General features: G+C 37.7%; 1 long non-coding RNA gene across 2 annotated transcripts in view; it reads left to right on the forward strand.

Annotated features, from left to right (window-relative positions):
* Nucleotides 1–26,397, forward strand: part of LOC129532984 (uncharacterized) — a 472,085-nt gene that overhangs the window by 59,151 nt on the left and 386,537 nt on the right. For both annotated transcript variants that reach the window (XR_010133199.1, XR_010133200.1), the window contains exon 2: nt 18,328–18,398. This is a non-coding gene — a long non-coding RNA (uncharacterized lncRNA). The remainder of the gene's footprint in view (nt 1–18,327; nt 18,399–26,397) is intronic.

Raw genomic sequence — 26,397 nt, forward strand, 5'->3', positions numbered from 1 at the left:
CTTTTGGCTTGGAGTGGTCATGTGATTAGGTTATGCCTAATGGAAAATATAACGGGAAGTGGTATGTGCAACTTCTGGGTCATGACCATATAAGGAGAGATTGTCCTTCTTGCCCTGGCTAATCTTCCACTATTCTGCAGCCTAGATTGTTAATGTAATAATGAGATACTCTGGACAACACAGAAATATTCTAAGAATAGTGGAGAAACATGATAGGTTCCAGGTTTCTGATATTGGGGAGCTGCCAGAAAAGGCATAACAGTTGTAAGCAAGAGAAACATGCCTCTGACTTCTTGAAGCTACTTTATTTGGAGTCTCTTTTTTATGAAGCAATATCTACTTTCTTTTTGTTTTTGCTGTTTTCCTGAGACAGGGTCTTGCTCTGTCACCCAGGCTGGAGTTCAGTGCAGTTTCAAACTTCTGGGCTCAAGAAATCCTCTTGCCTCAGCTTCCCAAGTAGCTGGGTCTACAGGTGCATGCCACCATGCCTAGCTAATATGTTTATTTATTTATTTATTTATTTTGTCGAGACAGAGTCGTGCTATGTTGCCCAGGTTGGTCTCAAACTCCTGGGTTCAAGTGATTCTCCTGCCTCAGCCTCCAAAAATATTGGGATTACAGGCATGAGCCTCAATGCCCTGACCAATACCTGTTTTCTGATGGAAACCCAGTCACTAGCCTCAAAGTGTGTATAGTCAAGTAATTAAGGTAACTGTTTATCAACTCGTTATATCAATAAGTATGTAATTTAAGTTTAAATATATGCAGGAATCTGTATCTTATAGAGGCTTTTAAAATTTTTATTTTTATTTTTTTACAAAAGGATCTAATCAATGTGCTGTGAGAGGAAAATAAAATTCTCTTCTGAAGTAAAGACATCGAAAGTTCTAGAATTTATTATTTATTTCTGATACTTTGCACTTTGCTCTTTTCTGCCTGGTAAGCTCTTTCTTCCATGTGTATAGCATATACAGCTTTAGCATAGGAGTTTCTCCCTCACTTTCTTTAGGCCTCTGCACAAATATCACATGAATGGAAAAGATTTCCTGATGTTATGTAAAAGCATCCCTAATAGCATTGTTAACCACCTGACATACTCTATAGTCATGTATTTACTAAATGCCTGACCGTCCACACTCATACACTAAAAAATATGTTCTAGGCAATTCCAAACTGCATCTGTTTTACTTTATTAACTATTCTTTGGAATGAAGAAAAATGCCTGACAAGAACTAGATCCTTTGATATGGCTTGGCTGTGTCCCCACCCAAATTTAATCTCGTAGCTCTCCAAATTCCCATGTGTCATGGGAGGGACCTGGTGGGAGATAATTGAATCATGGGGATGGGTTTTTCTCATGCTGTTCTCATGAAAGTGAATAAATCTCACCAGATCTGATGGTTTTAAAAACCACAACTTCCCTGTACAAGCTCTCTTCTTTTGTCTGCTGCCATGTGAGATGTGCCTTTCACCGTCTGCCATGATCGTGAGGCCTCCCCAGCCACATGGAACTGTAAGTCCAATAAACCTCTTTCTTTTGTAAATTGGCCAGTCTTGAGTATATCTTTATCAGCAGCATGAAAACAAAATAATACAGTAAATAGGTAACAGTACAGTGGAGCACTGATAAAAAGATACGCTAAAATGTGAAAGCAACTTTGGAACTGGGTAACAGGCGGAGGCTGGAATGGTTTGGAGGGCTCAGAAGATGACAGAAAAGTGTGGGAAAGTTTGGGACTTCTTAGAGCATTGTTGAATGGCTTTGACCAAAATGCTGATAGTGATATGAACCATAAGGTCCGGGCTGAGGAGGTCTCAGATGGAGATGAGGAAATTGTTGGGAACTGGAACAAAGGTGACTCTTGTTATGTTTTAGCCAAGAGACTGGCAGTATTTGCCCCCGCCCTAGAGATTTGTAGAACTTGCAACTTGAGAGAGATGATTTAGGGTATCTGATAAAATAATTTCTAAGCAGCAAAGCATTCAAGAAGTGACTTGGGTGCTGTTAAAGGCATTCAGCTTTATAAGGGAAGCAGAGCATAAAAGTTCAGAAAATTTGCAGACTGACAATGTGATAGAAAAGAAAATCCCATTTTCTGAGGAGAAATTCAATCTGGCTGCAGAAATTTGCATAAATAACAAGGAGCTGAATGTTATTCCCCAAGACAATGGGGAAAATATCTCCAGGGCATGCCAGAGGTCTTCACAGCAGCCACTCCCATCACAGGCCCAGAGGCCTAGGAGGAAGAAGTGGTTTTCTGGACTGGGCCCAGGGTCCCTGTGCTGTGTGCAGCCTAGGAACTTGGTGCCCTTCATCCCAGCCGCTCCAACTGCGGCTGAAAGGGGCCAATGTAGAGTTTGGGCAGTGGTTTCAGAGGGTGCAAGCCCCATGCCTTGACAGCTTCCACATGGTGTTGAGCCTGCATGCAGGTGCACAGAAATCAAGAATTGAGGCTTGGGAACCTTGGCCTAGATTTCAGAGGATATATGGAAATGCCCAGATGTCTAGGCAGAAGTTTGCTACAAGAATGGTGCTCTCATGGAGAACCTCTGCTAGAGCAGTGCAGAAGGGAAATGTGGGGTTGGAGCCCCCACACAGAATCCCTACTGGGGCACCACCTGGTGGAGCTGTGAAAAGAGGGCCATTGTCCTCCAGACCCCAGAATGGTAGGTCCACTGACAGCTTGCACTGTGTGCCTGGAAAAGCCGCAGACACTCAACACCAGCTCATGAAGGCAGCCAGGAGGGAGGCTATACCCTGCAAAGCCACAGGGGCAGAGCTGAACAAGAACATGAGAATCCACCTGTTGCATCAGTATGAGCTGGATGTGAGACATGGATTCAAAGGAGATCATTTTGGAGCTTTAAGATTTGACTGCCCTGCTGGATTTCAAATGTGCGTGGGGCCTGTAGCCCTTTTGTTTTGGCCAATTTGGAACAGCTGTCTTTACCTGATGCCTATACCCCCATTGTATCTAGGAAGCAACTAACTTCCTTTTGATTTTACGGGCTCATAGGAGGAAAGGACTTGCCTTGCCTCAGATGAGACTTTGGACTGTGGACTTTTGTGTTAATGCTGAAATGAGTTAAGGCTTTGGGAAACTGTTGGGAAGGCATGATTGGTTTTGAAATGTGAAGACATGAGATTTAGGAGGGGTCGGGGTGAAATGATATGGTATGGCTCTGTGTCCCCACCCAAATCTCACCTTGTAGCTCCCATAATTCCCACATGTTGTGGGAAGAACCTGGAGGGAATTAATTGAATCATGGGGGTGGGTCTTTGCCATACTGTCCTTGTGATAGTGAATAAGTCTCACAAGATTTAATGGTTTAAAAAAAGGGGGGGGGGTCCCTACACGAGCTCTATTCTCTTGTCTGCCACCATGTGAGATGTGCTTTTCACCTTTGCCCATCATTGTGAGGCCTCCCTAGACATGTGGAACTGTTTTATTTGAGTCCAATAAGCCTCTTTCTTTTGTAAATTGCCTAGTCTTGGGTATGCCTTTATCAGCAGTGCCAAAAAAGATTAATACACCCCTAATGAAGTTTTGCTGAGTGATTGAATGAATCAATGACCACTTATCAAGAAGACCAGAACCACCATCATATAGACAGTAAAGGAGTAGTGACTGAGATGGTCCTCAGAGCTAGGCCGAACCAGCTCCTGAAGGTGCATGTCAGTCACATGAAGAGTTTTGTCTTTCTCCCAAGAGCAGTAGAAGATATTGAAAGGTTTTAAAGGGACCAGAGTGCCTGTGATCAGATTAGGGAATGTGAAGAGATCATTCTCTCTCCAGTGTGGAAAAGGGAGGGAAGTCAGAGTTGTAGTTGGGGAGCTGTGGCAGACCATTGTAGTCATTTAGGGAAGAGATTGTGGTCATGTGGATTTGGGTGGAACAGCAAGGCTATGCTTTGGAAAGAGTGCTGGTCGTTTTTCAAGTTTCTCTCATTTCATCTGCTCTCTCTAGGCTCTGTGTCCCAGGGCCTTAGTCAGCCCAGGCAGCTATAACAAATTACTATAGGCTGGGAGGCTTATATGCAACAGAAATTTATTTCTCACTGGGAGGCTGGAAATCTGAGATCAGGGTGCCAGCATGGCCAGGTTTTGCTGAGGGATCTCTTCAGAATTTCAGACTGCTGATTTTTTTTTTTTTTTTTTTTTGAGACGGAGTTTCACTCTTGTTGCCCAGGCTGGAGTGCAGTGGCACGATCGCAGCTCACTGCAACCTCCACCCCACGGTTCAAGCGATTCTCCTGCCTCAGCCTCCTGAGTAGCTGGGATTACAGGCACATACCACCACGCCTGGCTTATTTTCGTATTTTTTTAGTAGAGACGGGGTTTCACCATGTTGGTCAGGCTAGTCTGGAACCCCTGACCTCAGATGATCCAACCACCTCGGCCTCCCAAAGTGCTGGGGTTACAGGCATGAGCCACCATGCCACGTCCAGACTGCTGACTTCTAACTTTATCCTTTCATGGCAAAAAGGGGAAGGACCCCTTCTAAGGTCTCTTGTATAAGGGCACTAAATCCATGCATATGAGTGGGCCCCAACTCCTGAAGGCCTCCACATATCATCATAGTGAGGATGGATTAGATTTTAACATATTTATTTTGGGGAAACATAAACATTCAATCTTTAGCACCTAGATACCTTGCCTACTGGCTTCTGGCTGGATTTGCCAATAGGAAGCACCTGCAGGAGACTTGTGGGTGTAGGAAAGGGAAAATCAAAGTATTAATCCCACTTCTGCCTGAAAACAGTTTTCAGCGCAGTTACTGTGTGTCCTTTATGGTTCCAGCTCTCACCTCCCTCAGCCCCTATTTCTGTGGTCTCAGCTGCCACGGGGCAGTCAACCTCCTTGGATCCAGCTCCTACATGGTGTCCCCAGCTTTGAGTGGTACCATGCTTTCTGCTCTCTCCCATTGTGAGACTGATAGATGTCTCCTGTAGTTGGTCATCTCTGGCTGGCCTTTTAATCCCCTGTTTGGTTTCCCAATAATTCATTATCTGACTAACCAATTTCTTCTATTATATTATGTATTTCTGTAAAACTCAAAGCATTTTTGTTTTATGGACAGGACACTGGCAGATACAGTTCTATAGTCTGCCACATTGATACCTTTGTTTAAAAAACTTTATTATAGAAATGAGTATTATACATATATACGTATATACATACATATATACATACATGTATACGTACATATATATATTCATGTAGTACAATTTATTCTAGGAAGAAATTGCTACTTTAAATATGATGAATAGCATTGCAAGCTTCTTGGAAACAATGTTTACATCCCTTTATCTTCTTACTTTCCAGGTACTAGCTCCAAGTTTGCCTTGTTTAAATCAGAGAGAAAATGTTAGCAACACTGTGGCCTTAGGCATATGGATATTTGGAAGTAAAGATTCTAATCATTGACTCTCTTTTGCTGTCATCTCTCTAAATAAAATGGACAACATAGGCTTTTTATGTTTTGCTATTTTTCCATTAAAAATGATAGATCTTATTACACCATATTTCTGCTGCAAATTAGCTTAATAGCAGTTAGCACAGTATATCATCGGTGTGGCCCAGCTGCTATTGTTTTTATTGCACTATTCCACTGCCTCGGGGTAATTACCTTTGAGACCTCAAATGCATTTTCATATGTAAAACTCATTCTTTCGTGTTTAGTATTTTGAAGTATACAACCTCAGCATTTGTTTTATTTTCTCATATTTATGCATTCACAATGACCATTTCATAATTAGCTTTAGATGTTCTCATAGAAGTCTCAAGGAGCACATCCAAGGGCACGCAAATGCACTCCATGTTTTTCAGAACCCAAGAGGTATTTAACACTTTGGCAGGAGTTTGGGGCTGTGTAGAAGCCGTGAGTGATGATTCTAGTTCCTGCCTTTGCATGCATTAACTGCTGGTCGCCTCTGAATAATTGGCTAAAAATATTGGTTAACACATCAAGTGAAAATGTATGTGGCAGTGCCTGTCTCCATCGTCCCAGGAGAACATCTGTCCACTTCCCAAATCCACTAAACAATTTGGCTCTGTCTGTGTGACTGGCAGCCGTTCCCAGTGAGGCCCTTTGCCACAAAGCAGGGACGGAGGAAGTTTGGGCTTGAGTTGTGTTGGCAGGTTTTGTTGAAACACTTGGAGAGTAATTTTACAAAATTTGCCCGCTGGTGATATTAGCCCTTTATTTTTGTGAAAGTCAAGAGGAAAAAAGAAATCACAACTCTTTCTGTGCATATAAATTGCTTTGGGAAATAACTCATTGGGTATATTCAGGTTATTCTGTAAAAATGTGTTGAGCTTCTCCAAGCTGAAGGCTTGACCCCTACTCTCAAAATATTCAGTTTTTCACAGGGCCAGAAACATTAAAAAAATACAATTTCTTATAGTAAAGCATACAGACTATTCTGAGGGACAAAGTTATTGCATCTGCATGGAAAAAAGAAAACTCAGAAAAAAAATCAAACAAATTCAAAATGTCATAGTACAATTTAATTAAAAAGAAATTGAATCAAGGACAAATTGTTCAACTAGATTCAAGATTGCAAATCAATGCTAAAGCTTAGAATTTGCCATCTGAAGAGCCATTTTCTATTGTTTGTTTTATGTATCCAAGCTATAAGTGGACATGCTGTCATAAAGATCATGAGGGTGTTGGCCCCCTTTTAAGATATACGTACTATCAAGAATTGCCTGAATTGCTGGAATTAGCATAGGAATTTCAAAACATTCATCTCTAAAATCATCCACCTGCATTTTCTGCTAATACCAAAAGCTTCTATATTACATATTTTCCTGCATCATTAATAGTTTATTTTGAACTTTGAAGTCACTGCATATTTAGGCTCTCTGAAGGAAGCAAGGAATGTGCAGATTACCAAAGAGGCTTTCCATCATCCCTGGCTGAAATATATAGTCTATATAGTCATCAGCCCAAATCTCCATGGTTTTCTAGACCTAACTCTGTTAAAATCAGAAATTTCAAAAGATGATTTGATCTGTTTAACATAGATCTGGAGTTTCTGTTGGTGACATGGATTATCTGCTGGAGCTTCCAACTTCATTAAGGGTTGATCATTTCTCTTGATGGAAATCAATTTCTGGTATTTATGTAGATAAGTAGTGGTTCAAAGCATCTCCAAATTAACAGGCTAGGAAGTCAGATAAAATTTAGAAGACTGCTATTCCTGTTATTTTAAAAACCTTAATGACTTTACAAGGGAAATGTTTGCACACAATTCTCCCATTTAGGGTAAGATTTTGACAAGGATCCTGGATGAACTTAAAGTCACATAAACTTGAATCTGGATATATTTTTTAAAAATGGAATATGCAGGCCGGTCACGGTGGCTCACACCTGTAATCCCAGCACTTTGGGAGGCTGAGGTGGGTGGATCACGAGGTCAGGAGATCGAGACCATGCTGGCTAACCTGGTGAAACCCCATCTCTACTAAAAATACAAAAAATTAGCCGGTGTGGTGGCACGCACCTGTAGTCCCAGCTACTCAGGAGGCTGAGGTAGGAGAATCACTTGAATCCGGGAGGCAAAGGTTGCAGTGAGCCGAGATCACGCCACTGCACTCCAGCCTGGGTGACAGAGAGGCTCTGTCTCAGAAAAGCAAACAAACAAAAAGCCCCAAAACAAAATGATATATGCATCTAAGAGTGGTTTATGCATGTATTAATATATAAATATATAATATGTTATATACATAAAAATAAATATCAGTCTCCTAATTTTCATATCTGCATCTGTTTTATTGCTGTTTTCATGCAACTGCACTTACTATAGTAATTTAGCACAAAGGAATGACATTAATCCCCTCACCACCTCACCAAGATCCTGTTCCACATATGCATCTTAAATTATGAAACCCTTTGGAAATGCATGTTTTCTCACTCTCTCTGCATTCCTATACAGTCACTCATGGGCCCCTTGTAATATATGTTCTACCCCTGCCACTTTTCTAGAACTGCTGCTTTGTAATGATAAAATATAGTTACAGTCTTAGACATCTCATCATTTGACCTCACTCCGATATTCCTCGTTGGAACCATTTCTTTCCTTCGTAAACTCACTTCTCTTTGAATCCTCATTGTTGATACCTCACTGTAAGTTTCCCCTTCGGTTCTATTTGAACTCGCTTTCCTTATCTTCTCTAAATTCTCTCCCTCTGAGATTGCATTCCAGTGTGTTATTTGACACCTTCCATATCGTCAGATCCCCATCGGCTTCTCTGCCAAGCAGACATCCTCTATTTCTAATGGATACTGATCATCCCCTCCTAAATGTCCCGAGGGCATCCTTAAGCAACATATCCCCAAATCAAGTTCATCCTTTTTTTTTTTTTACACCCAGAATAGCTACTCTGACTAATCTCTATTTCCATGAATGTCATAAAAGATCTGTTATAAAAGATTGAACCCTGGGAGTTATCAATAGCTCCTCCTGTTCTCTTAGTCTACCCGGGTGACAGAGAGACAAGCTCTGGAAATGCTGCCATATCTCTGGAATATGTGCCACCCCTTTATCCCTTCTGCCTCAATCCAGTTCAGACAATTATTACCTCTTCTATGGATTATTCCAGCAACTTTATAATAGATCCTTTTCTATAGGCTATCCATTCTCCCAACTGTCCTAATTAACACTAATACTTTAACTCAGGGCAGCACAAATAATTAGAATCACTTCCACCAATCTCTAAACTATCTTCTAATCTCTGGACGTAAGCATTTTCTAGTACTATCTTAAAATTTTCTCACACCCATGCTCTACATTGATGCTAAATTGAACTATTCATTGAACCTCAAAAATACGATCTGCTCTGTGTCTACTTTACTCATGCTGTTTGCTCCACTACATAAGTCATACGCCTTATCCTGCCCATCAAATATTACTCATCTTTCAAGGGTTAACTTACTTGCCACCTCTATTATAAAGCCTTTTAAATGTTCACAGTCTAATAGTGTGTAGTCATTTTTTGAAGTGCCTTGAGATTTAATATACTTGTGTTACAATCCTACCACATATTGGAGCTCAGTATATAAGTAAAGTTCATTATTTATTCAACTGCATTTGTATTCCTCAGATTTGAAACTTACATTATTCCATTTTGTATGGTTAGAAGTGCCTGGAACAAATGCCATTTGTTAAGTCATTATTAAGTGAAAGAGAAAAATGTCTGACACAAATAACTCAGTGACTACAATTTTGATAGTTATTTTCAGTTTTTAGTTATATACTAATAATTCTAGAATTTTAAAATTTATGATTAACTTTTGAACTTAAAAAACCAAGTGTACTAATGTCATGATAAATGGAACAATTGGCTTAGATATGAGCCATTTCATTTAGACATTTAATTATGTCCTATTTCTCTGGCTAAATACATTGAAAGTTATAAGCTGTTCATGTAGAAGGCATGTAATAAATGTATAGGATAACAATATGGGCAATAGTCACCCTCCAGACTCTTAAAAATTCCCACCTGGCTGGGCGCCGTGGCTCACACCTGTAATCCCAGTACTTTGGGACGCCAAGGCGGGCGGATCATGAGGTCAGGAGATCGAGACCATCCTGGTTAACACGGTGAAACCCTGTCTCTACTAAAAATACAAAAAAAATAGCCTGTAATCCCAGCTACTCAGGAGGCTGAGGCAGCAGAATCGCTTGAACCTGGGAGGTGGAGGTTGCAGTGAGCCAAGATCGCCACTGCACTCCAACCTGAGTAACAGAGCAAACCTCAAAAAAAAAAAAAAAAAAAAAAAAAAAGCACCACCAACTCTTGGCCCAGATGGCTACACTTGTCCTTTCCGGAGACAAGATGGAATATTGGCTTGAATGGATCTTTAGGTTTTTTCTAAGCTCTAGAGTTCCATAGAAAAGTATTAATTGGGACAGACATGGTGGCTCACACCTGTAATCCCAGCAGTTTGGGAGGCTGAAGTGGGCAGATCAGCTGAGGTCAGGATTTCAAGACCAGCCTGGCTAACGTGGTGAAACCCCGTTTCTACTAAAAAATACAAAAAAAATTAGCCAGGCGCAGTGGCATGCACCTGTAATCCCAGGTACTCGGGAGGTTGAGGCAGGAGAATCGCTTGAACCTGGGAGGCGGAGGTTGCAGTGAGCCGGGATAGCGCCATTGCACTCCAGCTTGGGCAACAGGAACGAAACTCCGTCTCTATTAAAAAAAGAAGAAAAAAAAAAAAGGGCCAGGCGCGGTGGCTCACGCCTGTAATCTGAGCACTTTGGGAGGCCAAGGCAGGCGGATCACCTGAAGTCAGGAAATGGAGACCATCCTCGGCAAGATGGCGAAACCTCGTCTCTACTAAATATACAAAAATCAGCTGGGTGTGGTGGTGCACACCTATAGTCCCAGCTACTCTGGAGGCTGAGGCAGGAGAATCGCTTGAACCTGAGAGGCCAAGGTTGCAGTGAGCTGAGATCGTGACATTGCACTTTAGCCTCCTGGAGACAGAGCGAGACTCCCTCCCTCACCACAAAAAAAAAAAAAAAAAAAAAAAAAAAAAAAAAAAAAAAAAGTATTAATTGGTGAAAACACATCACATTCCCTTTAAATTAAGTAAATTACTCATAATGAGAATGGAAATTGTTATTTAAACATTAAAATTTTATTCATTGTTGCACATGTGAAAAAAACAGTAGCTAAACAATATACTTGCATGTCTAACATGTGGCCCACAGCATGCTAAAAATGTCTGGCCATTTTTTTACAAGTAAATTAAAAAATACTTGACAATATACTTTGATAAAAAATAAGACTCGATAACTATATTATTTCTCAAGAATGCAGTATACAATACTATACTGCATTCTTGAGAAGTGCCAAGATAGTATATATTGAGTGCTCTTTCCACAAAAATAATATGTGGGATGATGCATTTGTTAGCTAGCTAGATTTCATCATTCATTTATACATATGCATCAGAAATTATGTTGTACATGACAAATACATATATCAATTTAAAACATAAATTTGAAAAAAGTAGTTGGGGACACGACAAAAAGTAAACGTATGATTGAATTAGTGTTTCACTTTCAATTTATTTCTTTGATGTTATGAAGATACAGTCAAAAGCTGAGATATATTACCTACATTATATTGTGAATATGTTATATATTGCTGGAGACTGTCAAATAGTACCAGAGCCAGATGCTAGTTAAAGGCAGTAAATAAAATAATATTTGTTCTGTGGCTGTTAGATGAAATGCTCTACCTTTGTCTCTTAGGTCCATTTGGTTTAAAGTAGGGTTCAAGTCCATTGTTTCCTTATTGATTTTCTGTTTGGATGATCTATCTATTGTTGAAAGTAAGGTATTAAAGGCCACTACTATAACTGTATTCCTGTCTATCCTTTCAGATCTTTTAACATTTGCTTTATATATTGAGGTGCTCCAATGTTGGGTGCATATATACTTACAATTGTTACATATCCCTGATGAATTGACCCCTTTATCATTATATAATGAGTTTGTCTCTTTCTATAGTTTTAGACTTCAAGTATATTTTGTCTGATATAAGTGTAGTTACCCTAGCTTTCTTTTAGTTTCCATTTGCATGATTTTTTTTTAATCCCTTCACTTTCAGTCTATGTTTGTTCTTCAAGCTGAGGTGGGTCTCTTGAAGCAGCATATAATTGAGTTTTGTTTTATCCATTCAGCCACTTTATGTCTTTTGATTGAAAGATTTAATCCACTTACATTTATCTTGATTGTAATAATATTTCACAATTATATGTATATCAGAACATTTTATTTTATACCTTGAATATGTACAATTTTATTTGTCAATTATACCTCAATAAAGCTGAAAAATACAATAAGTAAATAAATAAAGCAGTAAAGATATATTTTATTTAGTAACTCTTGTAATCAGAGAAAAGAGACATCAGTATAGAAGGAAGTTCAATTCTGAATACAACAGGAACAAGTAGGAATTTATAGCCAAGGAGCAGGGACTAGAGGGTGGTAGTCGTAAATGAAAAATTAGCGAGAGACTTCAAGGGTAGGATAATCTAACACAATCACATGGAATTTATTCCAGAAATGCAAGGATGTTTTAACATAAATAAATCAATCACATCAATAGAATAAAAAACAAATACCATATAATCATCTCAATAGACACAGAAAAAGCATATGAAAAAAGTCAGTATCATTTCATGATAAAAGTGCTCAAGAATTAGACATAGAAAAAACACTCCTCAACATAATAAATGCCATATATAACAAACCCACAGCTAACATCACACAGAATGGGGAAAATCCAAAAGCCTTTCCTCTAAGAACTGGAAAAAGACAAGGATGCCCACTTTGAGCACTTGCATTCAGCATACACTGGAAGTTCTAGCCAGAGCAATTAAGCAAGAGAAAAAAAAAGTCATCCACATTGGAAAAGAAAAAGTCAAATTGTCCTTCTTTGTAAATAATATGAGCTTACAGATAGAAAAACCTAAAGTTTGCACTACAGAACTCTTAGAATTTATATACTACTGTATGTTGCAACAGTAAAATTGTGGGATAAAAAATCAACTTAAAAAATTAGTAGTGTTTCTATTCACCAAAAATGGACTAACTGAACAAGGAATAAAGAAAATAATCCCATTTACAATAGCTACAAAAAATGTCTAAAATAGGTAAAAATAAATTTGATCAAAGATACAAAATAACACTATAACATAAACTACAAAACACTGATGAAAGAAATTGAAAAGAACACAAAGAAATGGAAAGACACACCAAATTCAGTGGAATAATTAATATTGTTAAAATGACCGTACTACCCAAAGCAATCTAAAATTCAATGCAATTCCTATCAAACTACCAACTACATTTTTCATGGAAATAGAAAAATAAATAGTTCTAAAATTTATATGGAACTACAAAAAACTTGAATAGCTAAAGCAATACTGATCAAAAAGAACAAAACCAGAGGCATCCCACTACCTGCCTTCAAAATATATTAAAAAGCCATAGTCACCAAAAGAGCATGGTATTCCTATAAAAACAGACAATAGAGAATGAAACACAATAGAGAATCTAGAAAAAAACCACACATTTAGAGCCAGCTGATTTTTGAAAAGGTGCCAAGAGCATACATTAAATGGAGCTGGGGAAACTGAATATCCACATGCACAAGAATGAGACTGGACTCTCTTGTCTTTCACTATATAAAAAAATTAACCCAAAATGGATTAAAGACATGAATGTAAGCCCCCAAATTATGAAGCTACTAGAAGAAAACTGGGAAAGCATTTTAGAATATTAGCCTAGGCAAAGACTTTATAGTGAAGACATCAAAGCCATGGGCAAAAAGAAAAAGAGAGACAGAGAGAGAGAAATGGAACTATATTGTACTGAAAACCTTCTCTACAGCAAAGGAAACAATTAACAGAATGAAGAAACAACCTATTGAATGAGAGAAAATATTTGAAAATTATTCATCCAACCAGGGACCACTATCCAGAATATACAATAAACTCAAACAACTCAACAGCAAAAAAAATGACAACAGGCAATTCCATTAAAAAATAATTCTCAAAAGAGGACATACAAATGACCAACATACATGAAAAAATACTCAACAACACTAATAATCAGATGAATGCAAATCAAAACCATAATGAGATATCATCTTATCACAGTTAGAATGGCTATTATCAAAAAGACAAAGAAAATGTTGGCTAAGATGCAGAAAAAGAAAACTCAATACACTGTGAGAATATAAATTATTGCAGCCATTATGAAAAACAGTATGGAGGCCTCTCAAAAAACTAAAAATAGAACAACCATGCATTCCAGCAATCCTACAGTGGGTATTTATCCAGAGGAAAGGAAATCAGTATTTTAAGGGAATACCAGCCAGATGCAGTGGCTCATGCCTGTAATCCCAGCACTTTGGGAGGCCGAAGCAGGTGGATCACCTGAGGTCAGGAGTTTGGGACCAACCTGACCAATATGGTGAAACCCTGTCTGTACTAAAATACAAAAATTAGCTGGGCGAGGTGGTGTGTGCCTATAGTCCCAGCTACTCAGGAGGCTAAGACAGGAGAATTGCTTGAAACTGGGAGGCGGAGGTTGCAGTGAGTGAGTGAGATTGTGCCACTTGCACTCCAGGCAGAGCAACAGAGCGAGACTCCATCTCAAAAAAAAAAAAAAAAAAAACAATAATACATAAAGAAATAAAAGGAATATCTATAGGTCCATGTTTATTGCAGCACTATTCACAATAGCTAAGATATGTCCATCCACAGATGAATGGATAAAGAAAATGTGGTGTAGATGCATAGTGGAATACTACTCTGCCATAAAAAATAATAAAATCCTGTTATTTGAGCAACATGGATAAGCCTAGAGGACAATATGTTAAGTGAAATAAGTCACGTACAGAAAGAAAAATACCTTATGTTCTCACTCATGTGGGAGCCAAAATGGTTTTTTTAAGCTCATGGAAATAGAAAGTAGAATTCTAGTTATTAGAGGCTGGTAAGTGTAGGAGAGAAAGGAAGACAGAGAGAAGTTGATTAAGGGATACAAAATTATAGCTAGATAGAGAGAATGAGTTTTTGTGTTTTGCAGCACTGTAGCATGAATATGGTTAGCTATAATTTATTGTATACTTTCAAAAAGCTGGAGGAGGATTTCGAATGTTCACAACAACAAAGAAATGAAGGTTTGAGGCGAAACATATGCTAGTTACTGTGATTTGATTATTATATATTGTATGCACCGATCAAAACATCACTCTGTCTCCCATAAATATGTAGAATTATTACTTGTCAACTAAAAAGAAAAAGAAAAGCCAGAGGACAGTGCTACAGGACTCCTTTAGATGGTTGTTCCCTCTGAAGATAATCAGAGATGAGCATCATGCCTCCAAATTTTAAATGCCAGATCATGATATTTTATGAAGAAAAACAAAAGAAGCAATATATTTAGATAACATTTCACCTTTATTAGTTTTGTATTGTTGCTGGAGCAAATTACCACAAATTTAGCAGCATAAAACAACACAAATTTCTCATCCCAAGTTTTGTGTGTCAGAAGTCTGACCCAGGACTCACTAGGATCACATCAAGGTGTCATGAGGGCTACATTCTTTTCTGGGCATTCTAGGGGAGAATCTATTTATTTGTGTTTTCTAACTTTTTAGAGGCAGGCTTGGCTCATAGTCTACCTTCCTCCATCTTGAAAGCCAGAATTAATAATTGGAGTCTCACGTTACCTTAGTCTAATTTACTTTGACCATCACATCTTTTTCTCTGATTCTTCTCCTTGCCTCTCTTTAACACTTTTGAGAACCTGGTAATTATACTGAGGACACTTAGATAATCCAGCTGATGAGCTGCTTTAATTATCTTTTGCCTTGTAATATAACATATTCTCAGATTGTTAGCATTAGGATTTGTATATCTTTTCAGGCCATTATTCTGCCTACCACCCAACAATTGGCACAGAATCTAAATGTATATAAACATACACAAAATGCAATATGTAAAATTTAGAAATTATTTTTATAAGGAAAATGAACAAGACTTACATGTTTTCCCACAAAGAACTGTGTATCTCATTTACTGTATTTCCTTATACACAGAAAAATAACTAAAAGTAACTAAAAGATAAGCCATCTCTCAGATCTGACAATCTCATGACAAAAAGCAATTCAGGAGAAAATGATATCTACTTCAAAAATGCAAAATACATTGCCGGGCACGGTGGCTCATGCCTGTAATCCCAGTACTTTTGGACACCGAGGCAGGCGGATCACTTGAAGTCAGGAGTTCGAGACCAGCCTGGCCAACATGGCGAAACCCCGTCTCTATTAAAAGTACAAAAATTAACTGGGCATGGTGCCACACACCTGTAATCCCAGCTACTTGGGAGGTTGAGGCAGGAGAATTGCTTGAACCCGGGAGGCAGAGGTTGCAGTGAGCCTGAGCTGAGATAGTGCCACTGCACTCCAGCCTGGGCAACAGAGACTCTGTCTCAACATATTCTGTACCTTGTATTGAAATGATTTGATATAATTGTAACATTTAATTACTACAATCTTTTTTGTTTTCTGCTTCAACCCTAAATCCAGTTTAAGAAATCCACTAACTGATAGTTCTCATCTTTGAGGAAAGTTATTCTTGGCAATTTTTTTGCACTTTTCACATATGTAGGACCCACCACCCTCAGGTTAATCTCACATCAACTTGTCCATAAACTCTTGGGCCCATACCTTGTATTACAGGTAGCAATGTTCTGTGACTTGGTTTGAGCCTTCCACTAGGAAACTCTCTGCTTTGCTTCTTTAGTGGAGATCCCTAACACTTCATAGCAAGCACTGCTTTGTCTTTGACTGAGGATGACAATGTCTACCTCAATTAACTGAAGTAATTCACTAAAAATGCTGAGGACAGAACATGTTATACAGAAAACATGTGATATGCGATGCTTATATTTAATATTCTTTTCTTCTTATTCCTCTTTGAACTCAGGGTGCACTTGTTATGTCTGGCATTTGACGCTCAACTTCGTCTGATCAACTTTATCTTGGACTGGCTCCTACCTTTTGCAGTTCTGAACTGCCTTGGTTGTTAGGGCCCTTGGGAACCCCAACTTTGGCATTCTTTTCTTGCCTCTTATCCCAGCTGGTTTATATTCCGCACCCTTTCTTCATGGGGCATGGGAGGATTCAGAACTATTTGGAGTTCAGCTGCTTCATAAATTACATAGCATTTCAATTTATTCAATTTTTTATGAATAATTTGTGGAGACAAAGGAAAGAAGGGCATTTGTATTACTTAGGGGGCTTAGGAGTGTCTGTGTTGCTGGCGGTTACATTGCATTCAGGGAGAGTCAGCTCTGCTCTGGTATGTCTGCCAGATCTGGACAAAAGATGCCTGTCATTCCCATCCAGACGAAAGAACATCAATATCAACAATACGTGCAGATTTGGAGTTATCTGAAGCCAGGGCATTCTGTCTTTTCAGCCAAGTTTGAGGCAAACAGAGGGTGTCTACTATGCCAAACATGTGGGACACACAAGCATTCTTTACAAGTCCCGTCTCCAACCTGCTGCAATCTGCCCTCAGTCTGAACTTTAGACCAGAGCTATGCAGAAGAGTTCCTGTGCAAGCTCCTGTTACACTTCTTGGCATCACCATCCAAACACTGAGCATAGAGCAGTGGGCAATGTTCAGAGGCTTTTTCTGGGTTCCAAAGGGAAAGGTTTATGGTTAGGAGCACTTGATTCTCTCAAATCCTGATCCTGCCAATTAAAAAGAGGAGTGACCTCTGGAAAACTCCATGCCCCAGTTTCCTCCTCTGAAAAACAGAATATTTTGGGTTGCTCTTTTTAGGGTTGTTGTGAGGAATAAGTTACATAAGTCACACAAAATGCCTAGGACAGTTCCCAGCACATAGCGGGAGCCTCCTATATGGCAGCTGCCACTCCTTATTCAGTGAAAACCTTTGTGATCCTACTCGAAAGAATCCAGAGTTCCTTTGTCCAGACGAAATGGGTGGGAGTAAAGGGAGCTGCACAGTGTTTCTGGAGACCTCATTCTCTCTATGCTAGTTTCTTTCTTCAAATTACTACTTAGGCCTCAGTAGTCTTTCTTCACATGACCCCAAGAAATTATCTGAAATTCATTTGCACTATCATGAAACGATTACTAGAAACTTTAATCAGACCTCTACAAACTTTAAAGGGAAAAAATATTCTAATGGGAAATTCATGCATTCATTCATTTATCCATTTATCAAACCTGTCTTAACACCAACCCATAACCAGGCACCCTGCTAGGTACTCCCTGATACAGGAAAGATTAAGGTAAGTTCTTTTTAAGGTTCATGGGGATCTCATACCTATAACCAGAAATCTGTTTTAAGATGACTGCTACAATGACTTATTCATAAAAAAGCTTTAATTGTGTAGAGACAGGAGGGCCTTCTTTTACTTCTAGGGAAAGAAAAAAAATTGATTTGAAGGGGAAAATTTATATATTCGAAGGAATATGAAATCAGATCATGTGGGTGGCCACTTACTTGCCTATGTGTTGTGCTTACGACTTCTGTTTATGTTAAGATTGACTTTGGGTCTCTTGTAGCTGGCAGGAGCACCAATACACATTATCCTCCAAATAGGTACAATCAATTGCAATGCTTTCTCAAGAATCGGGATATGTTTGAGATATAAAATGTGTTTTAAATTTGTAATTTAATAAATATTCCATAAGTGATGTCCTTGCATCTTTTGAATATAATTGTGATATTGGTATTATCATTTCCATTTTACAGATCAAGATTCTACACAGTTAACTTTGTATCCAAGGATCTATAGCCGAGAAATTTGGAGCTCAGTTTCAAACGTAAGTATTCTGGGTCCAAATTTTCTGCCCTTTCCCTTAAAACAACTGAATTTTATTTTATTGGGAAACAGAAATACAGAATTCAAGAGTTATTAGATATTATAAAATCTAACACTCTAAGTTAACATACAAGGAGACATAGCGTTTCAATGACAAATGTCATACATAAAACTGCTTCGTATCAGAGGCAGAAAGAGAGCTTGCTTTTCCTATAGTTTCTGTAACACAGAGCTGTCCAGCTCATTCTATGTATGAAATTGATATATAATCAAGACAGATTTCCCATCCCATAAATTTTATGCCACTTGATTGTATCTTTGTTATTTGTTAGCAGCAGTTTATGTAAGAGAATATTTTGGAGCCAATTCAAATCTGCCATTAATTATTTCACTGAATATTAAGAAAATTGAGATTATAGTATTTAGCTAGGAGATATGAACATGTTTTTTTTCTTGTTGTCTAAATCATAAATACCCTCATTTAATCATCTGCATTTAAAAGGGGAATTTGGACTAGAAACTATAATTGGAAGCCTGTGGCCCAGGAGAGCTTAGCCTATTTATTAAAAGTATCACTGCGTATTCAGAGTTATAAAACTGAGTTCTAAGGAGGCCTAATATTCTGCAGCTGGGAGTGGAAGGGCAAAAGGTGAATTGTATTTTTTAAGCCTGTCACTTTGAAAACTCCCTGCTTCAAAACTCAATGCATTTCCAGGATTGTCGACTTCACAGCAGCAGTGAAGCGGGAGATGCAAAGGCATCTTTGGAAGCAGCTACATGCAGAAGTGCTTAATATCTCCCCAGGCTTGTGAGAACTTGTTTATCTGGCAGGTATTTCCAAGCACTCTCTGTTCTTTGGACAATGGAGTTGGCAATCTGGAGACTGTAACTTCATAACAGAGAGGCTTTAGGGAGAGAAGCTTCCATTTAAATTCATTTAAATGGATAAGTATTAGATAACTTCCCTGAAAAAATGTTAACATAGTTATTACATATATTCAGGTTCCATTCTGATCTCATTCTCTGAACAATTGAACCCCTTTTCACTGGGCATTATGCTGCAATTTTACGGTAGGTTAAATGATACCAAGTGCATTGAAGTTATTCTTAAAATGCCTCTCAGTATTTCTTATATAGTACTGAATAGTTCATCGATGAATAAAATCTCATTTTCCAGCCATTTTTGAAACAGCACATGGCACATAACTGAAAAAGCCCACGTGGCTAACCTATATTCTGGGTACCATTACATCACAATTGAATTCTGTTGTGATTTTAGTCAAAGCCCTTAACTTCATAAATATATCACAAAAAGCCTGTATCAAGGCCATTGGTCATTGCTGCTTGCAAGAAATAGAAACACGTGTGAAGTAGGAAAAAAAGGCTTGTTTAGTGACAATAGAGAAGACAATCACAATACAAAATTATTTTAGATTTAGCTGGGCTTCATGGAGATTGATTCAATTGAGGATTTAAAGGTCTGAAAATGAAATCATTTATGAATTAAGATGCTTATAACCACACAGAAATTATATGCCCAAGTACTACGGCTAGAATAAATAAGGATATTTTTTATCTAACATACCAAAAAATTTAATGATACTTCAGTTGTATATATGTTAATTCAAAACTTAACACAATCACCAGAGACCAAGTCTTTTTTCCTGTTTCAGTCTACTATCTTCATTGTGCTGTCTGTGGTCCTTTGGTTTATCACCTCCTGGTTACAAGATGGCTGCTGTAGCGCCATAACACTATGTCTTTACTTAGCACCATCCAAGGGTAAAAAGTGCATTTTTTTTCTTGTCTCTCTTTTTAACCAGAAGGGAACCATTCCCAGAAGTCCTCCGTAGGTCATAAACCCACTCTTTAGCTATAAGGGAAGCTGAAGAAATATGTATCTGGCATCATTAGCCTATATAATAAGAAATTCCTCTGCCAGACTGGGGAAATATTTGGGAGATATATACTTGGAAAATCACGAGCAAAGTCAGCCATTGCTTTTCCCTTTCTCAGAGCCCAAATGATATTATCTGCTGTTCTTTCTGTTTCCACTAACTTTTGATCAGTTTGTTGTGCTTACTGAGCCTGTGGCTGTAAAATGTGTATCTGCCGTAGATCCTTCATGAACTACCCAGACTTAACATTTGTCTCATTAAAATTGGTTGAGGAGGGAGTAAAGGCTGGTGTCACATAGTCCACTTTGAATTCAGCAGGAGTTGTGGATGCTAAACATGTCTAGAATTCTATGAATGTATTTTCCCAAGACACACACAGATGCACTTTCTCTTCTAGTTTGCTGGTGTTTTTATAGTATATGATTCTGGTTCTCAACCACTTCATTTGCTTATTTATTTAATTCAGCCTCAGTCAGTCAAAATAACCCTTATCCTACTAACCAAATATCCTTTTTTTTCTAGATATAAATACCTTTAAATTTATAACTAAATAATGAATATGAGTGTACTTTAAAGTTAAAAAAAGCTACAATTGTGAATTATTTTAATTGCAAAATTAAAATACCTAATTCAATCATCCTAAAAATGTTCTACAATAAAATACAAACTCAAATATATATTTTTATAATATATGGTATGGTAACACAAAATATAGAAGATATGCTGCTTCTGCATTGTTTAAAATATAGAGGTTAGTTATTACTGAGCAAGCACCAATGTCTATTATATTTATTGGTCATTGTCTAATAATTCAGCCTGATCTGCATTGGTAATGTATGAAAAAAGTAACCACAGTAATGGACTTTTTATATTGCATACTTAGAGCTGTATTTCAAGACACTAGGGAGAAATATATTAATTTATTCCTGTTTGAAGTCTCTGAATACCTGTGTGATTCATTGTTAAATTTAAATAGCTTCACTCCAATATGGTTGTCATCAGCTACACCTCACTTTTGTAGAACCCATGACCCCTCTAATAAGAATTCTTAGAGAATATAATCATGGAAATGTGAAATTAAAATTCTGAAATCTATTAAAATCTGTTCTTAGATGAAGTCAGTAAACACCTCAATATCTAGAACTGTGTCCTAACTATTTGTACCTCCAGAACCTAGCACATTACATTCAATTTTTATTGTTGAAATGAACCAAAACAGTCTATGATTTCTACATTAAATCTGCAACTAAGGACCTCTGGCATGATCCAGTGCTAGTCTGTGTTTCGGGTACAAATAGTAAAATAATGTTTCTGCTCTCAGTGATCTTTCAACTTGGGTGAAATGATGCATTATAGAAGAATAAAAATATGGCAAACATATTAAGGCTGTCTGTGAGAAGAACCACATTTGTGACACATAAACACTAAGAATTGAAGATAAATTATTTCTTGTTTTCTGAAGGACCTGGACAGATATAAGAATTCAGTTTGTCTCTTTTCTAGGCCAAAGGAAATTGTAGTGGGAAATTCCAAGGGTAGCAGAGTTATGCAAAGTCACAGAAAAAAGAAATAATAGCAGAAGTAGGTATTATAATTTTGAACTTCCCTTTTATTCCTATATCTATCTTCTATCTATCCATCCATTTATTCTTAGTTATCATCCTTTATATCTAACTATGATCTGTGTATCTGCCAACTTTATCTGCTATCTATCAGTTTATTTATCTTCCTATTCTTTAATTATTTATTATTGACTATTTGGTGATTTAATGACTATAATAAGCCTTGACACCAGAAAAATACACATATTTGCTCATACAAAACTTGCTTTGCTACAGAGTCAAAAACAACTCATTTCTGCTTGTGAACGTACATTAGGTTATTCCCCCAAGTAGAGTAACTTGGGTAGAATCACATTTTCATTGGAGCTATTGGTTCTAATAGCTCTTCATATGTAACTTAAAAGCAGAAGATAATAAATGAAGAGGAGATAATAGACTCTAATAAAAATTAACCCACTCAAAGCCTGAGATATCTTTAATTTCTGTGGTTTAAAGAAATCCAAATTGTATTATATGTATATCACATATATCTATTTACTGCAACATAAAATCACACTGTGAATTATTTTCCATCTAAAACTCATATTTATCTTACAGTTTTACATGTCATCTTCATAATAATGGATACCCCCTGCCTGCTAATCCTCTGGGTGTGAGATTATATTGAGAACTACTGAATAAGAGACCAGTTCAAATAATGTTAAAATTATCCTCCTTAGCCTGAATGATGGAATCCTGCATGATCTGACCCTTCTATAGTTGTATCTCTTACTCATCCCTTCCTAGCATTAAAATACCTAGTCCAGTCTCAAACTCCCTCCAGAACTCTGTCTGTTCTCTTCTCCATGTGTTTGTACACATGATAGTCCACTGCCCACATGTACTCACTCCTTTCACTGCACCATCTCTTATTCATCCTTTCAGACTATGTCAATGAGTCTTCTGGAAGCCTTTTCTCAACCTCTGGGTCTATCACTGACATTATATTTATTTATTACACATTAGTAATCTCTTTATGAATCTGTGTCTTCTTCTAGCTCCATAATCCATCTTCATTGTCTCTCATGTGTCCCAGGAGAAGGCCTGGAATATAATAGATGCTCAGTTAATACTGGTTGAAGTAAACTTATTTGAGCACAGTAGAATTAACTTGACAATCACTGATGACAGCACTGATAAAAGTAACTTTTTTGATGTATTCTGGCATTGAGGAGAGGAGTACATACATGTGGGTAGAGGTCAGGCACACCAACTAGGAAGCTACCGCTTATGGTTCAGGAATGGGTTAATATCAGCCAGCACTAACGTGGGAATAGGTAGAGTGAAACAGAAGAAGCAAATTTAAGAGGCAAGCCTTGGAAAATGAGAGAGAGGCAAAACAAGGAGCCAAAGTTATCCCTGAAGTTTCCAGGCTGAATGATGGTATGAAACTGGACCAGTCTTTAGTTGTGTTAAAAGGACCTCCTAGATTTGTCTCCCTGAAGGGAGAGGGTACATGTATAGGCTGCTGCAGGGGCAGTGGTAGTGGACAGAAGTCATTTCGAAAGGGGAAGATGGAAGCAAAGCTTAGAAACCAGCTACAAAGAAACCAGAGAGCTTTAATATTAGTGGACAAAATGAAGGCCGCTTGCTGAAACCAAGAGCCTTCTACATCAGAGAGAGTCAGGTTGAAGATGAACCTTATAGTGGCAGCAGGAGGGAAAGGAAGCTTGTCATCCTCCTGGGGGATGCTCCATCAGGCATCCCAAGACAGCCATTAACAACCAGTGAAGTTGAGTCTAAGCCAGCCCAGGGTGGAACCCACAATGGTCTCTCATCACACCCACACTCCCAAGGCACAGCTTCACAAGCAGCATTATTTCCAAGTTCAAAAGTCCTATTATTGCCACTTTAAAAACTGCTCTAACATCTATAAAATTCCAATATTAATTTCTCTTTGTTTCAATGCCAATTTTGTTTAAGACCAATTTAGTTGTATACTCATTATTATCGCCTGTGTTCTGTTTCCATGCCGTGATCTCAGTCCACTCCAGTTGACAAGGAAATCACACAACTAGCCTTACTATTTGAATTGAGCCAGTTTAACCTCCAAAATAATTTCCTGTATGGACAGAAATTTTCTTAACTGGAAACTAAATTGAATGAGGCAAGAACCTGCTATCTCCCGTGGGCTTCTTCCAAATGGCAACTTTTGCCTATTATACCATAGGACGTCAACCTCTGCTAACAATCTCCTGTGGGCCCCTCTCTTACCTGTGTCCTGATTGTGTCTTCTTCCCTCATGGACTTATTTAAATGAGTACTCTCAGCTGGGGTTTTTCCTCAGGAAGCCTGTGCCAGAGCTGGCCTAGAGGTGAGGTTGGGCAGTCCCTAAATATGTGGAGTGATAGAAACACAGCCATAAGTACTTCCTGAAAAACACATTTATTCATTTATTCCTTTGTTCATTTTCTTATTCATTCATACATGTATTCATTCTCTAATTATGCATTCCTCCTTTATAGTTAATATTTCTTGGGTATTATTTAAGTCCCATCCATTGTATTCACAATGTTTGGTAGATCTGAAGGATAGTCAGGAGTGGAATAAGAGAAAAATATAAGGAATATGGGAATAAAGGAAACAGACAAAGTGGTACTCAAGCTGTGGTCTATCAAAGACAACATGCATTTTAAAATTTCACATTCCTGGGTTCACTTTGCATCAACTGATTCAGAATACTAAGATGAAGACCCAGAAATATTTATTTTACATCCACGGCCAAATTTTCTTACACATGTTAACACGTGTGAACCCCTGCAGTATAGAAAGAAAGAGGATAAGGACAAATTTGGAAATCAAAGATGAGCTTAGAAATAATTTGTTAAATAATGCTGAATCTTTAAAAATATATATTTGTTTAAGTGCTTAAGGCTGAGAACAAACATGAAGATATTACACTTTTGTAAAAATACAGACCAAGATTGGATCCTCTTATTTTATATATGACGTGAGGTGACTTGTTTAATGCCATAGAACTTTGACTTCTCATAATTTTGTTTCCAAACAAGAGTAAGATAATTTTAGGGAATTTATTTTACATCTTATATAGAGAAAAACTACCAAATACAAAAGAGTATATTTAATTATGGGGGGGAACATCTGCCCATAAATAATATAAATGTATACATTAACATCTTTTTTGGAATTTTTGCCTGAATTTCCAGGAATCTAGATTTTCTCTTTTTATTAAATTTAAATTAAATTTAATTTAATTTAATTTAATTTTTATTTAAATATGGGTTTTATTTTTATTCTTTTTATAGTCACACAAGTGGATATACCTCTGAAATTACTTTTTTAAAATTTATTTTATTTTAAGTTCAGCGGTACATGTGTTGAAGTGAACTTAGTTTAAGCTTGTTGATTTATTTAGAAACAAAACAAAACAAAAACACTGATTGAGCACTACTGTAGGTCCCGAAGATACAGTGGTGGGTGAATCATGGTCTCTGCATTTGAAAAGCTGAAAAATGAATAGGCAAATAAAACATAACTGGTAAATAATGTGATGGGATAACATGGGGCCTCATGAGGAGACGGAGTTAGCCAAGGGAGACTTCTTGGAGAAGATGATAGCTAAGCCAGGGTTTGAGAAACTAGTCGATATAAACCAGGAACATTGAGTAAATGTGTGTCCAATGTGAAGGAAAGTCAATGAGAGTGTGAAGTAGAATATCTCCACAATATTCCATCTTTGTTGTTCACTTCTGTCTATGCAGCTCACCTGCTTTCTTCCCCCACTTGGTAGACTGATCCAAAATCAAAATAAAAACAAAAGCAATGACTAAACAATCACAAAATGAGTTTGCTTAGCCCCCAAACACCCTTATTTTGAAAGCTGCCGTGATTTTAAAGCCTCTGTCCTCAGTTCTATCTAATTCTCTGAGCCTTGCCTAGACTCTTAGTATCTGTGTGGGCCACCTGGGTGATTGCTATTTCTGGGTCCTCTCTGACACCTTGTCTGTCTCTGTTTTCTGTTTTATTCTTGGGTCCTGCCTGCAGTCATGCTTCGGTTTTACCTTCTGAATTCTGCTTTACCATAGTGGTTTACATGTGACATTATTCAAAATCTGGCTCTTTCTGGGTTAGCAATGAACTGTATATATATATATATATTTTTTTCCTGAGGCACGTTGTTGGATGACTTCACTCGTATTTGTTCTACTTCAAGCCAGTCTGTACCAGGCTTCATCTGATTACTTTATTCTACAACTGAGCCAAATACATAATTAAGTGGGTGTAACCAATGAGTTGCTAAGACTCCAGGAATTGACATTTCTTTGTTTGGGGAAATGAGAAAAAAAAAATGCACTATTAAAACATAATGCATGGGATTAACAACACATAAAATCGTCCTTTAAATCTGCTTTCTCATCTCAGAAATAAAATCAAACACGTAAAAATGGCTGCCTCAGCTTCTTGAATGATGTTAGATGTTAAGAAAGAAAAAAAGTAAGGATATGTTCATTTCTAATTGTAAGTGTCAATTTCAATCAAT

Source organism: Gorilla gorilla, chromosome 3, assembly GCF_029281585.2.
Source record: "Gorilla gorilla gorilla isolate KB3781 chromosome 3, NHGRI_mGorGor1-v2.1_pri, whole genome shotgun sequence".
Taxonomy (NCBI): Eukaryota; Metazoa; Chordata; class Mammalia; order Primates; family Hominidae; genus Gorilla; species Gorilla gorilla.